This window comes from Gossypium raimondii, chromosome 6 (genome assembly GCF_025698545.1).
Source record: "Gossypium raimondii isolate GPD5lz chromosome 6, ASM2569854v1, whole genome shotgun sequence".
Classification (NCBI taxonomy): Eukaryota; Viridiplantae; Streptophyta; class Magnoliopsida; order Malvales; family Malvaceae; genus Gossypium; species Gossypium raimondii.
The window spans coordinates 41,715,730-41,734,696 of NC_068570.1; the positions used below are offsets into that span (position 1 = coordinate 41,715,730).

Genomic DNA, 18,967 nt, shown 5'->3' on the forward strand with positions numbered 1-18,967 from the left:
GATAAGTAAAAACGCAGAAGATGGGAACGACGATGAAAGTGATGCACAGTCAAGAAAGAAGCCAGTCAAGATTTTACGGTATTTTTTACTGATACCGAGGCTTCAAAGACTTTTCATGTCGTCGAAGACAGCGGAGTCTATGACGTGGCACCATGATGGACGAACCGATGATGGATTATTAAGGCATCTGGTAGATTCTTTAGCTTGGAAATCATTTGACAATAAATTTCCAAGCGATCCTGGAGTGTGAGGCTTGGGCTAGCATCTGATGGATTTAATCCTTTCAAGATCATGAGTACTGCGTACAGTACTTGGCCAGTAGTGCTTGTTCCTTACAATCTACCTCCGTGGATTTGCATGAAGCAATCTTCCCTTATCTTATCTATGATTATCCCTGGGGAGAAAGGGCCCGGGAATGATATCGACATTTATTTACAACCACTTATTGAAGAGTTAAAACAATTATGGGTTGGTGTCGAGACATACGATGTGCTGAGAAAAGAGAACTTTAATTTACGTGCAGCTTTGATGTGGACCATTAATGACTTTCCCGCTTATGCCAATTTATCCGGTTGGAGTACCAAGGGTCGTTATGCGTGTCCTTGTTGTGCTGCACAAACATGTTCGCAATGGTTGTACAATGGGAAGAAGTTCTCTTACATGGGGCATCGTCGGTGGTTACCGGAAAATCATAGATTTAGATTTCAGAGTTCTGTATTTGACGGTACTAAAGAGTTCAGAGAAGCTCCTTCGCAGACCAGTGGCTCTGAAATCTTGTTCATGTTGGAAGATATGAATTTCATTTATGGGAAGATGAACCAAACAGAAGATCAAATGATGAAGCTGATGATGACTCCGACGAAGAGGACGATCCTAATGAGGCGGAGTTATGGAAAAAAAGAAGTATTTTTTTCAGTTGCCTTATTGGGAGCATCACCTTTTACGACACAATCTTGGTGTTATGCACATTGAGAAAAATGTCTGCGAGAACATTGTGGGTACAATTTTGAATGTCGACGGAAAATCAAAAGACAATCTGTAGAGTCGACTTGATTTAGTCCAAATGGAAATTCGGCCTGATCTTCATCCCAATCCACTTCCGAATAGGAAATATCGGTTGCCGCCTTCTATTTTCTCAATGTCCAAGACGGAGAAAGAACTGTTTTGCATGGTGCTGAAGGATATAAAGGTTCTAGATGCATATGCATCAAATAAATCTCGATGTGTTAGTGTTAAAGATCGAAGATTATATTCGCTGAAATCACATCTTAATGCAAGATTTACTGCCAGTTGCTCTACGATGTTGTATGTCCAAGAAGGTGACGTCTTGTATAATTGAACTATCCAATATAATGAAAGCCATTTGTGGCAAAGTTTTGGATGTTCAAGAACTTCGAAAATGCGAGGATCGAGCCGTTTTGACTTTATGCAACATGGAAAAATCTTCCCACCTTCCTTCTTCACCATTATGGTTCACTTGATAATCCATCTCCCACGAAGCAATTCTTGGCGGACCGTTTTCTATCGATGGATGTATCCCATAGAAAGGTGTTAATTAAAATTTTTAAAATTTTCCTTCATTCACCTCTATGCCTTTAGTTACAACTTTTGATAATGTTGTATATTGTGTTTAGGTTCCTATCCAAATTAAAGTCTTCTTGCCGCAACAAGCGATATCCGAAGGATCGATTCTTTGAAGGCTACTTAGCGAGGAATGTATGACCTTCGCTCAAGATATTTGGAAGATGTTGAAACAAGGTTGAACAGACCAAATAGGAATGCTGGACTCGCGGACCATAACTTAGCCGATACTTATTTGTTCCAAAGTTTTGGAGAACCAATCGGCAAAGTGGAAATTGCAGAATTAGATCATTTATCGTGGGTACAAGCACATTGATATGTTCATTTCACCACGAATCATTGGAACCTTTACTAAGTAAGTTCTACAAATTTGATAAATATTTATCAAACTAATAATTGTTTATCTTCTAACAAAGTGAACTTTTTTAACACGGTGAGTATAAACAAATATTGAGATCTCGTTCAAGGCCCGAAGAACACAACATCTAGATATCAATAAGTTGTTTACTGAATCTTTTTATGAATGGTTAAGCCAAATGATATGCGTTGGAGCTTTACACAAATAATAATGTTTTTCATAACATTTTAATTACTCGATTTACTTTCCATTCAATAGGTTTGGAGTGGGAAGAACGTAGACGACGAAGTTAAATGGCTCTCCCAAGGTCCAAATCGAGTGGTTAAAAGATATAGTGCATTCCTCATCAACGGATTCAGATTTCATACAAAATATCGCGAGAGGTTGAGGAGAACGCAAAATTGTGGAATAGTTGTCAATTCTACAATTACAAGTTATGCTAGTGCTAGGGACAATAATCCTGTCGAGGGAAATGTAGAATATTTCGGACATCTTACTGACATAATTAAGTTGGATTACTACGGCAAATGGAAAGTTGTCTTATTTCGTGGTGATTGGGCCGATGTTAATACAGCTCGTGGAATTAAGCAAGATCAATTTGGTTTTACAATGGTGAACTTTGACCGATTGATTCACACAGGACAACAACCGATAGATGAGCTGTATGTATTCTCATCTCAAGTCAAACAAGTTTTTTACTCAAAAGATCCAACTGATGAGGGTTGGTACGTTGTACTCCATAACATCCCTAGAGACTTGTTTGACATGGGTAGTGGAAGTAGAGATAACATCGACGACAGATCAGAAACTTTGCCCTTTCTAGAACAAAACTTAAACGATAATATCCCTAGTACTAGTGCATAATTTCAATGGGTTCGTCAGGATACGGATGAAGATATTTACGAATAATGATGTAGTAAGATTTTACGATTGTTTAATTATATGTAATATCATAATTTAAATCTTGGTCTTATTATATATTAGTACAATTTTATATGTGCTGTTATTGTTGTAATTAGTTATTAAGTTTACTTACATTTTATGTGTATTGCAGATAAAATGCCTAGAAGAAAAATTCTAAGGGAAAGCATTGTTCAAAATGATCTAAACTCGACAGAAATAAATAGTACTGAACAACAGACAACAATTGGATCTTCGAATGTTCCGATTACACCTGAGGATCCTACGGAAGTTCAATGTAATTTTACATTTAATTTACATGCGTGTTGACTTATAATTGATTTATTTTTCAAATTATTATATTATAATATACCATTTGTAGCTGAAAATGGTGGGACGCGCAGAGGTTGAGGACGTACGCTACTTAAAGAGTTATACGAGTTAGATCCAGTCGAGCGTGTCAAGGTATGCAGAAACAGTTTTGGTCAGCCTGTTTGATCAGAAGCTCGACTTTTAGCAGGATACATGGGCATTTTAGCACGAAATGCGAATATGTTGCCTATCAACTACGAGTCATGGCGTCAAATGCCCGATAGCAACAAAAATCAAGCCCTCGATAATATTAAGGTAACAAAATGTTAATGTCATCTGTAATGCTTGGGAAATAGTTTCATTTATATTTACTTTATTAACTTGTGTTTTTTGTAGGCGAGGTTTGCTTTAGAGGTCTTGGATACTTATGTAAAGAAGGCATTGGGAAAAAGATGGAGAGACAATAAAAGTAATTTGAAGAAAAATTATTATAAGACAAAAACAACCCTCGATGAGAAATTGCAAAATGTCCCGCCGGGTATGTTGAGGTACCAATGGGAAGATGCGGTTAGATTTTGGCATTCGAAGAAAGGCGAGGTACGACGTACTTCCAAACTATTGTAATTATTTTGGTTTATAGTATTTACTATTTACGTACTAATAATTTTATAACGTAGGATCATGAACGAGTTGGAAAAGGCGTATGCATGAAGAAGAAAAATTCACTCACACGGTATTGGTCGAGAAGTTTTGCATGTGTAGTGAGGCGGAGGTATTTTAATTTTTTAATATTCTCAAATATGTATAACTTTCTATTAAATAATATTTTACTACTATATTGTAGGAGCGTCGTCGGTCAAAAGTTGGACGCCTTCAACTTTTGAAATTAGACAAAAGAAGAAAGATGGATCTGCTATGACTCCTGAAGCTGGTGAAATTATGGTACGTTTACTTAATACAATTTGACTTGTTTTAGTTATTTATAGTGTTTATTTTCTAATGGTTTAATTTATTGCTTGTAATGCGACTAATGTTAAATTGCATTTGTTTTTTTTAAATATATATTGCGTTCCTAACTATGTGATTTATTTATTAGGAAAAACTAAAGGATAAAAGATTTGCGAACGCAAGCGATTGCTTCTAGTGATAGTTCTGTTCATCTTGAAGACATTGATAACCGGATTATTACTAAAGTTTTGGGTCCTGAAAGGTATGGTCGGGTTCGATTTCAAGGATCTTTTATCAGCCCAACCCAATATTTTGGATCCAGCTCGCACCAATACATGGCTTCGGGGAGTCAATCTCAAGTTGAAGTTCAGAGGTTAAAAGACCAGATGGCTCAGATGCAAGCGACCACATTTGAGGTTCAAAGGAAATATGAAGAACTTCAGCAACAACTTAAAACAGAGGCGGCAGCGAGGGAAGCAGAGGTTGCAGCGAGAGAAGCAGAGGCCGCAGCGAGAGAAGCAGAGGTTCAAAAGAAATATGAACAAATACAGCTACGACTTCAAGCAGATGCAGCATCGAGAGAGGCAGAGCAGAGCAAAATGTACGATGAACTTCAACAGCAGCTTCAGATTATGATGAAGATGTTTCAGCAGTTGCAACTTCCGCCGTCATAGTGTATATTGCATAAATATTTTTATCATTTTAACTTTTAACGTTTCTGTAAAGAAAAGTATGAATTCACTTTTATTTATTGATATTAATATTATTTTAGTCATTTAATTTGAAATATTATATAAATTTATTGTTTTTGGTTAGTTTAGATCTGGTTGCTTTTGATTTGTTGTTGTAGGAGGGCTGAAAAAAATAGAAAAATTTATTTTAAAAAAATCCCAAAATTAGTGGCGTTTGTGAAATAAGCGCCGCGAAAGAACACTACTTTTAGCGGCGTTTGTAGATGAAGCGCCGCTAAAGAACATTACTTTTAGCGGCGTTTTCTACCAAGCGCCACTATAGAACATTACTTTTAGCGGCGTTTTTTTCCTAAACTCCGCTAAGGATCATGTTCTTTAGCGGCGTTTTTTCCCAAGCGCCGCTAAAGAACATGATCATTAGCGGCGTTTTTTTTCCTAAGCGCCGCTAAAGAAAATGACCTTTAGCGGCGTTTTTTTGTAAGCGCCGTAAAAGCTAGCGACGTTATCCTTAGCGGCATTTTTTGTGGCGCTTCTTCAAGCGCCGCAAATGCCTTTAGTGGCGTTAAAAAGCGCTGCTAAAGGCCTAAAAAAACGCCGCTAAAAACCTGTTCTGGTATAGTGATAATTATTATTTTATTTTTCTTTAAACTCAATTTGGTAAACATATTTTGTTAGGAATTAATTAGAATTAAATTTATCTTTATTTCGTTGGATAAATAGTATATTTTAAATTTAAGAATTTGAATAGAATTATAACTTTTTTTTTGCTAAATTCTCACACGATATAAGCTTGAAAAACTGACGCATGAAAAGAGGTTAGTCTTTCTTCTTCTTTTAATAGAAAAATGGCATATTTAATTAAGTTTTATATAAACAATGAATAGTTGCACATAGACCTATCATGGGTCGAGCTACCTAGCCCGGCCCAAAGGTTCGCCTGAAATGTAAGAAGGTTTGGGCAAAAATATAGGCCTGAAAAATGGGCTTGGACAAAAAATAAGACCCATTTAAAAAACGGTCTGGGCTTCGTGTAAGGCATTTTTGGCCCGAGCTCGGGCCGCCCGAATTCACTAAATGACAAAAAAAATGTTTTCATTAATGTTATTTTCTTATTATTTTCTCTCTATTTTACTACCATTTTACTATTATGTTGCTACTATTTTGTTGTTATTGTTTGGATATTGTATAAAACTTATTTTATTATTAATTTTGTTATTATTTTAAAGACATTTGTTAATTTTGTTATTATTTTAGAGGCATTTGCTTGTTAAGTTGCATTTATATTAGTGTCATATTTTTTAAAATTTATTTTCAATTTGTTGGGAAATATTTATTTTGATGTTTTTAGTATTTTTGATGTATTATATATATATTTAAAAATTATATAAAAAATTAATACGGGCGGGCCAGCTTTGGCCCGGGTTTTATCATTTTTATCCAGGCTGGGTTTGAGCAAAATTTAGACCCATTTTTCAGGCCGGGCCCAGGCTTAATAAATGGATCTGAATTTTTAGTTGAGCCCTGCCCAGCCCGGCCCATGAACACCTCTAATTGCTCATTAAGAGTACATACTGACATAAAGTATGTTTTTTATAATACTTTTCCATAAAAAATTATGTTTTTACATATTTGAAACTTTTGAAGAAAGTTGTGTTATTTGAACATTTTTTTAATCATTCAACATATTTATTTAGACGTAATATTTGATAAAAATAATTTATTTATAATAATTATCGAATACACCACATCAACTATCTCTTAACTTTAATTAAAATTATATTTCTGTCACCAAACTTTAAAAACTTTTAAAATGGTCACTAACGTTTTCGGATTGTTACAAAACAATCACCCAGCCATTATGTGCTTTTATTAGAGTAATGTGAGTTTGATTTGGCATGTTAATTTACCACATAGTTTCCATATGGATTGCCACTGAACACCCTTTCTTTCTTTTCTTCATTTTTCTTTGAAATGATTGTATATAAATCAATACAGAGATTGATCGGATGAAAATGTACCATATTTGTAGGCTTTGGCTTTTTCAAAATGAGCATAGTACACGCAGAGTTAATCCCATCAACCGACAGAGTCCTAGTAAGAATGCAAAGGCAAAATTGACCAACATCTTCCCTTACAATGTGCCAAAACTGTTGATAAGACAGTGTTGGAAAACCATCAATCCTAGAAAATTTTGTTGGACTCATTGTCATTAAAGCTTGAACTACTTTCTCCATCGTGAAAGGTGCATCTAACACCACATTAATAGCTTCAGAAATACATTGCTCAACCCCCCAATAAAAGGTAGGATTGATACGATGTCCGTTGACTAGTAAGCAATCCTAATCATGTCATCATGTCATCAACTATTTCATCGTTGGCACGCAAAATTATGAAAAAATATAGTGTTTCTATCCCCTTATTTAAACCAGTTTACTCTTGCTCTTTGTTCCCAATAGAACTCCTCCTTGTATATCTGGAACGATGGAAATGTGCAAGTCTACACAACTAGAAGTAATAAAGTGACAAGTATTGTCAAGTTATCGTACCCATAGGGACTGTGCAAGCGAATATTTATGAAATGTAAAATTTAACAATTTGGTGGAGGAAAAATATGTTGATTTGACGTGGTGAAATAAAAACTAAAAATTAACTAAGTAATAACTAAGAAAATAAAAAGTAAAATTCCAATGCACGATTTCTAAAAATGAGTTTAATCAATATGACATAAATGTGTTAGATCAATTTTATTATTTAACTTAGAATAATTAAAGTTGTGTTCATGTTGTTACAAATAATTTCACAACAACTCAAGAAATTGCTAACTAATGCACATACTCACCTATTAAAACCCATTAATCTCTTGAACATATTTCTATGTCAATACAAACAATTAATCAAATTTTAATAAGCAAGTATAAGATAAGTGAGGTAACAATATATTGCTATATTGAAACAATTTAATCACAATAATCTTACAAGTTATGCAAGGCTAATGTACTGTTTAATACCATTGCTAATTTAACATTCAACTACCTTAGCAGATTAAACATGCATAAATTAAATAGTGTCAATGGAACGGCAAAAATGGGTCAGTGTACACAATCGTTAACAAGTAACAAAGTGATAAGTAAATGTTGAGTTATCGAACCCACAGGGACTGTGAATGAAAAATATTTATGAAATGTAAATCAAATACTTTGGTGATTGAAAATATTTTGATTTTTAGGAAGTGATTTAAAAACTAAAACTTAACTAAGTAATTAACTAAGGAAAAAGTAAAAATTTCAATGCACAGTTTCAATAAAATGGGTTTAAATCAAGATGAAATAAATGTGTTGGATCAATCACATACTTTAACTTAGAATTACTAAAATCATGCTCATGTTGTTACGAATAATTTCATTGCAACTCGATAACTTGCTAACTAGTGCACATACATAATTATTAAATTAACCAATCTCTTTAACATTTTCCAATGTAAATTCAAACGATTAATCAATCTTCATAAGAACATATAAGTTTAAGTGAAGTAACAACATATACGTATATTGAAACAATTTAATCACAATAAACTTGCAAGTTATGCAAGGCTAATGTATTGTTTAATATCGTCGCTAATTTAACCTTCAACTACCTTAGAAGATTAAACATGCATCAATTAAGTATTGCTTCCATTAATTACAATTTCATTACGTTTAAATAATTAATTCAATTGTTACAATGCAAGTATAACATAAACATGATTTTACTTAATGGAACAACTTACCAAGGCCTATAACAACACAAATATGATTTCATAATTTAAGCAAACAAAATGTAATTAATCCAACACCAATTTAATTTAAGTCATTTTAATTAAACCAAGTATAACAACATAATAAATATTCATCATCATGCTCATAACAAAAATAAGAAAATCTAAAGAGAAGGGAACTAGAAAGAAATCCTGGTGTTTCTCCTTAGCTAGACTAATACGCTCCTCTTCTTATTTGCTTGTTCGGTCGATCCAAGGTATGTATGAACACTTGAATGTTGCTAATCAAAGGTGGATGGCGACTCTTTTCCAATAGGGGAAATCGGCAAGGAAATGGATAGGAGAAATGGGAAAATAAAGGAAGAAGAAATGTGTCGAAAATGAAGGTGTGTAGAATGAGTTAACAAATAGGGGCATTTATAGGTGTGAATGGCTGCTAAAAATAGAAAATAATTAGCAACCATACACTCATCCTTTCCCGGCCACAAAAGGAGCAAGTTTTGAATAATTCAAACTTTGTTATATGTAACTTGGGGCAAATATTCAAAGGCACGAAAAGTAGAGGGGTTTGAATGGAGTTTAAAAAGACTTTGAGGGATGTTTAGCAAGCATAAAAATAAAAAAAATCAGCTAATTGGGTCAGCTTGTTGGACGGTTTTGGGCTACCAAGGACTGTCCTTGGCTGGAAAAATATTCAACCTTGCTCTTGGCTCTCTTGATGCATAAATTTCTCCAATGGTCCAAGCCTTTTGAGGTGTCTACCAAGCCAATTTTTACTTTTTGTGCAAAATTGTTGAAAATAAAACAAATTTGTGAAAAGTTATTATAAAATAATTAAAATTCAATATGTTAATAATTCAAGGGAAATTTAATTATTTTATAATTAAAATGTGAATTTCGATAAAATTTACTACGAAACTGCATGAATTAAAGCTCAAAAGGTATTGAAAAAGTCTATATGTTTTCGTGTTTCCACACCCCCAAAAGTAATTCATTGTTCGTGCCGAGTAAAGCAGAAACTGGAAAGAGGAAGTGCTCAAAATCACCAATGAAAAATGTCTTTAGAATACATTTCCTCCACAATTATGAGTTTAGTGTAAATATGCTCAAGAACAATTTTGCAATTATGCAACTCAAGTATATATATTGTTTGAATTATTCTTAATTGTTGTCATGTTAGCAAGAATAGAGTAAATGTTTTCTTAATAAAGACATGTTAATTCTTACCACTTAATTTTTATTCCCTTATTTAAGACTATACTACAATCACTAAGTTTAACTTATGTATTCATATGTTGAACTTATCAATTTCTCTCCACTAATGTAGGCAGTATAGAAATCTAAATCGAAAGGTCTATTAAATAGGTTGTAATGTGCTAGGCTAGGGGTAGGTAAAAGATAGATAAATTTAAGCTAAAAACCCTAAACTCAGCTTGTATCGGACCTTCGAATAAGTACCTTCAATACATCAACTCATTTTACTTTCACATGTTCTTTTGTACATCCATTTCTTTCGAGTACATATGCTCTTTTCTTTTTTTTTACGAGCATATTACTATATGTACTACAATTTTTTGAGCATTTGATACTTCTTTTCAACTCCCCCAGACTTATTTTCAAGAATATTCTGTATAGATTGAGTCTAGTGTTTGAGACAATTTAAAGTTAATTATGAGAGAAGTGATGGCTAAATATTGCAAAGGTTCAAATAAAATTAGGCCATATAGTCTCAAATTTGGGCTTCAAGGGATAAATATTTATTGAAGGTTGGCTTCAAAGGCTCAAACGGTCCAAAAAATTTGCCTAAGTTATTTTCAAAATTCCATACTTCCTAGGATTTCGCCTTAAGAAATTACTAAGTCAATTCTAGAGACTTAAACTTTCATACATGTCTAGCTCTCCTAAGGAATTAAAAATTTTATGGTATGATTTGCAAACTTTATTAAGAGTAACATTATGTCATAGTTCAGCTAACATAGCAATTATTGAGATAATATAACTTTATTTATACCGAAGTTAGCATAATTAACAAAAAATCAAATTTTTAACAAAATATAACTTAATCATAATTATAAGAGTAATGTATCTTGAAAAACAATTTCAATTTTTGGTCCCCCTTACTTAAGATTAACAATTTCTCAATTGTTAAAAACAATAGAGAGAATGAAAATATAGAAGTGAAAAGATACTATACACTAGGTAGGACCCTAGGAAAAGGAGGTGAGTGAAGTTTGACTTCTTAAATACCAAGCTTTTCGAAGGCAAATCCAATCCTAGACATGTACATATCTATTACCACACTTCTTATTTTGCAATTTGTTCCATTTTATTGATGATTTCCACCTCTTATTTTATTTGTAGATCCTTCAGAATCCGACTCATCTTTTGCTCCATCGTCCTTGTTTTTGCATGAACGACTTTGTTCACTCTTCGATATTGGACTCCATGGTTCAAATATAAAATCTGGAAACTCAGGCACAGAAATAAACAAATCATGAAATATTTTCGTAAAAGCGCTTCTCATTGAGTCATCTCGTATTTTTGAATATCTCTAGTAAGCTTGTTACTGCCATTTCATATGTTGCATTAGGTCCATCAACTTTGACAGCTCATCACAAAGATCTGGGTGAGGTGAGTGAGTTCTAAATGTTGAAGCCGCCATGTCAAGTTTGGTTATTGGTTCAATTGGTTTTGCCTTATCGGGGATTTCAGCTGATTGCATTGGTTAGATCTTTTTGGGATTCTCACTCAATTTAACTCGTTGCTATAGAACAGAATCTCCGGCTACTTGGTATTGGTCCCAATTTGTGATTGTGCCTTCGCTATACCCTGTCTTCTTTATGTTTGTAAAAATTTTAGCTTTCAAGCACAAAATTGTTATCGTAAAGGGAAAGTATGCTGGTCCAAAACATCTAGCGGCACAATTCTGAATTTCCCTTTCGCTTCTGGTGTCAAATATTCTCTATGACAAGTGTGAATTCCATGGTTTAACACAGTCCACTTAGAACCTTGAACTGTAAGTTCCTCAAGAATTTTTTACAACTTTTTAGGCTCAATATTTTATATTAAGGAAGAATATTCATCGTCTTCAAAATTAGGTAAATCAAAGAATTCATTAATAGTGCTTAAATTTTTTGGTACCTTGATTCCTTGGACAGAGACTTCTGTTAATTCGCTTGAGGTCAAATTCGCATAAAATTCACGAACTAACTCTTCATCTACACTCGGCCTTTTCTCACAAAACACTTCCCAATTTAAAGCTTTAGCAACTTGTCGAATGCTCGCCATGAAATTAGTATAGTTTCTTTTTTTCAGTGTAAAGCCTTTTTCTGGGAGCATTTGTTGATATTTGAAAATGTTGTTGTATCTCGCTTTGGCTTCTTCACAGTGGAATTTGTTTTGTAAATCTTCAAATTGGATAAAGGCACGAGTCCTTTTGCGAGGCATGATTTAACCTGAAAATAAGATGGAACAAATATTTTTTCAAAAATTCAATGTGTATTAATAATTCAATAAATTGAAAAATCAAATAATTAAATAAAATTGAAATTTAGGAGAAATTTTTTCTTATCACCTTTGTATCAAAAATTAAAAACTCAAAAATAAAATTAATATGGAGCTAATAGAGTTCGTATAAGGTTGGTTGGAGGGTAATTGGTTAGTGGCTAGTTGTAATTGAGGTGTGGTGCAAAGGTAACAATGGGTGTGCGGTTTGTGCAAGGGTGCGCACGGGATAGAGGTAAGGGGCAGCGGTAAGGTTTTAGTGCATGTGAGGGAAGCAGTTACACACAAGCAAGATGTGAGACTAGTGCATGAACAGGGCCAGGCGTGAATAGGTGCGTGGGTAGCAGGGCACGAGTAGAGCTAGTGCGTAAGTAGGGCCAGGCGTGAGCTGGTGGTGGTGTTGCGACTAGTAGGCACAGTGGGCAGCTACCGATGCTACTACTAGCAACTTTGGATGTTTAACACTTGGAGTGTGGTAGTGTTCCGGCAGACGGTGGGAAGGGTGTGTGGGGAGGTTGGTTTGATAGATGGTAATTGATGTGAATTATGAATGATGGTGGTAGTATTTAAAGTGAAAGAAGGGAAGAGCTTGACTTGAATTCTTAAAACAAAATAATAATAAATTATTATAAGTCCTAATATCATATAAAGTTAATAACAATTAATAAATAATATAAGGTATATTAATATATTATTTGCTATTACTTTATTTTTTGAAAAACTCTTAAATAAACTATTAAATAATTTTAATCCTATGCAAAGTTGATAATAATTAATATATATATATATAATATAATTATATATTAGTTATTATCATCTTATTTATTAAAATAAATTAAAAACCTTTATTTTAGTTGTTTTAAAATATTTACAGAGAAGACATCTAATTTTAATATTTACAAAAAAAAAGTCCCTAGACTTAAAGATAATTTGAAAATTGAGTTGCAAGCTAACACTTGGATCAAAATTGACCCTATAATTTGAAAAATTAAAAGTTTAGTTTGTCACTTAGTTAATATTTTCTCAGACGATTATGTTAAAATCAATTCCTAGGAAATATTGGAGGGGTCACAAACGGTCCCACTAAAGTTCCAATCTCCTAGACAAAATTCATTTTAACATACTATTCTAGAAAATATAGCCTAATTCATTTATTAATAAGAGAAATAAAAATAATTAAGCATTCGATAAAATGAACGAGCTTTTATCCCATTCAATTTTATCCCCCCAATAATGTTTCAAGCTTTGAGCATAAACTCAAAAATTACCTCCCTTACCATGAAGTTCAGCAACCCCATATGGGAAGACTTGATGAATAGTGAATGGACCAGACCAACGTGATTTTAACTTACTTGGAAAGAACCTTAATCTTAAATTGAACAACAAAACTTACTGACCTGCTTCAAATTCCCGAACTCGAATGTGCTTGTCATGCCATCTTTTTAGTCTCTCCTTGAATAGTTTGGCATTTTCATATGAGAACATTTGGAACCCTTCTAACTCGTTAAGTTGAAGCATCTGTTTCTCTGTAGAAAACTTGAGATCTAATTTAAGCTGTTAGAGAGCCTAGTAAGCTTTATGTTCTAACTTCAAGGCCAAATGACAAGCTTTCCCAAAAACTAACCGATAGGGAGATATCCCTAAAAGTTTCTTGTATGTTGTCATGTAGGCCCATAAAGTGTCATCTAGTCTTCTGGACCAATCTCATCGGTTTGGACAAACTACCTTCTCGAGTATACATTTTATCTCTTTTTCGCCAATTTAGCTTGTCCATTCATCTGCGGATGTTAAGTTATGGCAATTTTGTGCTTCACTCCGTGTTTATCGAGCAACCATTTCAACCATTTGCTCACAAAATGTGACCCCTCATCACTGATTATAGCCTTAGGAGTTCCAAACCTTGTGAACACATGTTTCTGCAACAGCTTCATCACAACCTTGACATCGTTCATCAGATATGTCTCGGCCTTAACCCACTTAGATACGTAGTCTACTGCTACCGATATATACTTGTGACCAAAAGAAGGAGGGAATGGACCAAGAAAGTCAATACCCTAAACATTGATCAATTCTACCTCCAATATGTTTGTTTGGAGCATCTCATTTCTATTGGTGATGTTGCCAACTCTATGACATCGATCACAACTCTTTACATAACTGTACGCATCTTTGAATAGCGTTGGCCAAAAAAATTTGAATTACAATACTTTGGTCGCAGTACGTGTACCTCCAAAGTGTCCCCTACTCAGAGCTGTGTGACAATTATATAAAATCTTATGTACCTTTTATTCTGAAACACATCTCGTACCTCATTTTCTGCCACACATCTCTTGATCATCTAATCTGCGCACTTTTTGAACAAATATGGCTCTTTCCAGAAATAGTACTTCACATTGTGAAGAAAATTTTTCCTTTGTTGATATGTCTTATCAATTGGCATCAAACCACAAGCTAAATAGTTAGTACATTCAGCAAACCAAGGGTTATTATGGACATGATTTACCTTAAGTATGTACTCGTATGGAAATGTCCCCTGAATGGGTGTAAATGGAGAATTTTCTTTTTGCAGCTCCAATCTAGACAAGCGATCACTACTTGATTTTCTACCCCGTTTCGATCTTGAATTTCTTGATTGAACTCTTGGAGTAGAAGTACGCATCAGATAAATCTTGGCTTGAAACCTTTCTTAGCAAGTAAATATTTCATTGCCGAATGATCTGTACAGACAATCACTTTCGTACCTAAAAGATAGGATTGAAATTTATCAAAAGCAAATACAATAGCAAGTAATTCTTTCTTTGTTATCGTATAATTCAATTGAGTTCTTGGCAGAGTCTGACTTAATAGTAGATGAGATGAAAAACTTTGTTCCTTCGCTGGCCCATCACAGCTCCTATCGCAAAGTCACTTGCGTCAGAAATCAACTCACATGGCAAATCCCAATCCGGTGTGACAATAATGGGTGCCGAAACTAACTGATTCTTTATATCATCAAACACTTTCAAAAATTCTTCATCATAGTTGAATATCGCGTCTTTCTCCAATAATTTGCATAAGGGTTTAGTGATTTTGGAGAAGTCCTTGATAAATCTTTAATAGAATCTCGCATGTCCCGAAAAGCTCCTAACACCCTTTACATATGTTGGAGGTGGGAGTTTCTCGATAACATCTACCTTTCCTTTATCTACCTCAATTCCATGTATCATTATTCAGTGCCCCATAACAATACTTTCTTGTACCATGAAATGACACTTTTCCCAGTTAAGTACAAGGTTTGTTTCTTCGCACCGCCTTAGTACCTTAGCAAGATTGGCTAAGCAATCATCATAAGTGTCTAAAAAACCCTAAAAATGTCCATAAAAACTTCCAAATAATTCTCAACCATGTCACTAAAAATAGCCATCATACATCTTTGAAATGTAGCGGGTGTATTACATAAATCAAATGGCATGCGTCTACATGCGAATGTACCGTACGGGCATGTGAATATTGTTTTGTGTTGATCCTCTGGTGCTACTATGATCTGATTACACCCTGAGTATCCATCGAGAAAATAGTAATATTCTCGCCCCGTGAGTCAATCCAACATCTGGTCCAAGAACGAAAAACGAAAATGATATTTCCTAGTCGGCTTGTTCAGCTTTCGATAATCTATGCAAATTCTACATCCCGTAACCATTCTGGTCGGTATAAATTCATTATTCTCATTCTTAATGGCCGTAATACCTCATTTTTTGGCACACACTCGACTGGACTTACCCATGAACTATCTGAGGTGGGATAAATTATACCCGCATCTAACCATTTTATGATCTCTTTCTTTACCACATCCTTCATAATGGGGTCTAGTCTTCTTTGTCCATCAATGTTTCCTTTCTCACCATCTTCTAGGATAATTTTGTGTATGCAAATGGATAGGCTAATACCATTGATATCGGCTATAGTCCATCCGATAGCCTTCTTGAATTATTTCAACACTAAAATGAGTTTCTCTTCCTGCCTTTTAGTTAAATCTTCTGAAACAATCACAGACAAAGTGGAAGTGTTACATAAATTAACATATTTTAAATGTGAAGGAAGTCTCTTAAGTTTTAATTTAGGTGGCTTTTCGATCGACGCTTTTGGTTGAACATAATCTTTGTTTTCTAATTCTGAAGATTAAAAATGTGATTGTGGATTAAATCCCTTCTAGTTTGCTTCTAGCAAAGCTAAGTATTCCTCCCCCTCTTTATCAATTGGAGGGTCTGACATCAAAACTTGTTCCAATGGGTCCTCAACAAAGTTGAGTTCCCATTCCATGGCTAATTCTTCTAACTCAGATACTACAGAACAATCATCAACTATGTCAGGAAATCACATAAATTTAAAAACATCAAACGTTACATGATCATCTTGAACACGCATGGTAAGCTCGACCTTTTACACATCTATAAGGGTTTTTCCAGTAGTTAGGAAAGGCCTTCCTAAGATGATTGACACCTCTTTATCTAGTTCAAAGTCTAAGATAACAAAGTCAATAGGAAAAATAAATTTATCTACACGTACCAATACATCCTCAATTTTTCCCTCTAGATGTGCTAAGGATTGATCTGCTAACTGAAGTTTGACTGTAATAGGTCTAACTTCACCTATCCCCAACTTTCTGAAAATGGACATGGGCATCAGGTTCATGCTCACACCCAAATCACGTATTGCCTTACCATAATAAGTTGTTCTAATGTTGGAAGGTATGGTAAAACATCCAGAGTCCTTCAATTTTTGGGGTAGTTTATCTTGAAGATATGCGTTACATTCCTTTGTCAGAGCCATCGTCCCAAATTCTCCAAGTCTTCGTTTCTTAGACAGGATATCCTTCATGAATTTGACGTAGTCTGAAATCTGCTCAAGTGCTTCTACTAATAGAATGTTGATATGAAGTTGCTTGAGTATGTCTAAAAACTTCTTGAACTCGACTTCCTGCTTCTACTTTTGAAGTCTTTGAGTGTAGGGTGGTGGAGGATTCTTAACTTGAACTAGGCACTTCATCTGTTGTGGCATTTCTACATCTAACAAACGTGTTAGTTTATCAAAATTGACTAGGTCAGAAGTTACCTTTTAGATTTTACAGATTTTGATTCTAATGAGGCTGGATTTTCAAAATATGGTTAAACTTCCACTTTATCTCAAGCATCAGTTGGCTCTTCCTCAACTTCAACAGTGTTGGGCTCTAACGTCTTTCTGCTCCTTAGTGTCAATGCTTTACAATACTCTTCCCTAGAACCTCTTGGATTCTTTGTATCCCTAGGCAAAGTACCTTGTGGTCAGTTCCTAAGTTTAGTTGCAAGTTGACCCACTTCATTCTCCAAATTTTTTAAAGTGGTGTCATTCTTTGCCATAAATGCCTTCAACAGGTTCTCTAGGCTATTGGAAGGTTCAACTTGTGGTGGTTTCTAAACTTGTTGGGTAAATACAAGTTGTTGGATTGATCTAGGTTGTGCATAAGTGTTACTGGGTCTAGCTCCTTGGTTACTCCAAGAGAAATTCGGGTGATTTCGCCAAGATATGTTATAGAAATTGGATTGCAATCCTTGTCTTCATCGATTCTAGTCCTGGTTCTGGTTACCCATGTAATATATAGATTTTGGGTTTGATGGCCATTCTTCAAAAAAGTGCCCTTCCCCATAATAAACATAGGCTACATTTTCGAATTGATTCGATGGCTGAGCTACAAAATTATTCAACCCATTAGTAGTAAAGTTTTTAAGCATTAAGGATATTAAGGATACCTAATATACAAGTAAAGTGAAAGCGTCCACTTCATGTACTCCAGCGACTCGTCTTCCTAACGCTACTCGATTGATAATTATTGATGGGAATCCTAGCGATGATTTCATAAGCCTCATTATAAGACTTAGAAAGGAGAGCACCATTAGTAGAAGCGTTCACTACCATCCTCGTGTGAGCATTGAGACCGTAATAGAACGTGTCTAATTGGCTGCAATGAGGGATTCTGTGATGAGTACATCTTTGTAATAGTTCTTTAAACCTTTCTCATGCCTCATGTAAGGACTTGTCATCCATCTGTTGGAAGGTAGCAATCTCTTTACTCAACTTAGCATTCTTGCTAGGTGGGAAGTACTTCATAAGGAATCGTTCTGCTAACTCTTGCCATATGGTAATAGAATTTGGTGGCAAAGAGTACAACCAGGCTCGAGCTCTGTCCTTTAGTGAGTATGGGAACAACTTTAATCGTAGTGTATCATCGGGTACTCCGACTAATTTGAAAGAATCACTCACCTCCATAAACAATCTTAAGTGAAGGTGAGGATCTTCGGTAGGCATTCCACTGAATTGGCCCACTGTCTGAAGCATTTGAAACATGACTGGCTTCAACTCAAATTGTTGTGCCTCGATTTCGGGTCTCCTAATGCCTAGATTAATCTCATGAAAAAATGGCACGACATACTATTTTATCCTATAATCAACAATAAGGGTTGGATTTTGATAATGATTTGCTCCATTTCCTTGATTCTGATTTTCAAAGTTTATCTCTGCAATCCTTCTCTAAACTGCTCGTCTTCTACTTTGTAGAAAAGTCTTTTCAATTTTAGGATCTACGGGGTTTAAATCGATAATTTGATCAATACTCATAAACACCTGAAACAATCACAGCAAATATGATTAAATTAAAATTAAACAGAAAAATTAACAAAAAAATGTAAAATTAACAATTTCACAAAATAGTGCCTTTTAAAACAATCCTTGACAACGACGCCAAAAACCTAGAATGACAGAAATGTGCAAGTGTACACAATTGAAACAAGTAATAAAGTGGCAATAATTGTCATGTTATCGTACCCACAAGGACTGTGCAAGCGAATATTTAAGAAATGTAAAATTTAACAATTTGGTAGAGGAAAAATATGTTGATTTGAAGTG

General features: G+C 34.5%; 1 non-coding gene across 1 annotated transcript; it reads left to right on the forward strand.

The window, feature by feature from the left end:
• The first annotated feature begins 18,035 nt into the window (after positions 1 to 18,035).
• Positions 18,036 to 18,142, forward strand: LOC128042114 (small nucleolar RNA R71). Its single transcript, XR_008197321.1, has one exon. It is a non-coding gene; the product is annotated as a small nucleolar RNA R71 (small nucleolar RNA).
• The last annotated feature ends 825 nt before the right edge of the window (positions 18,143 to 18,967 follow it).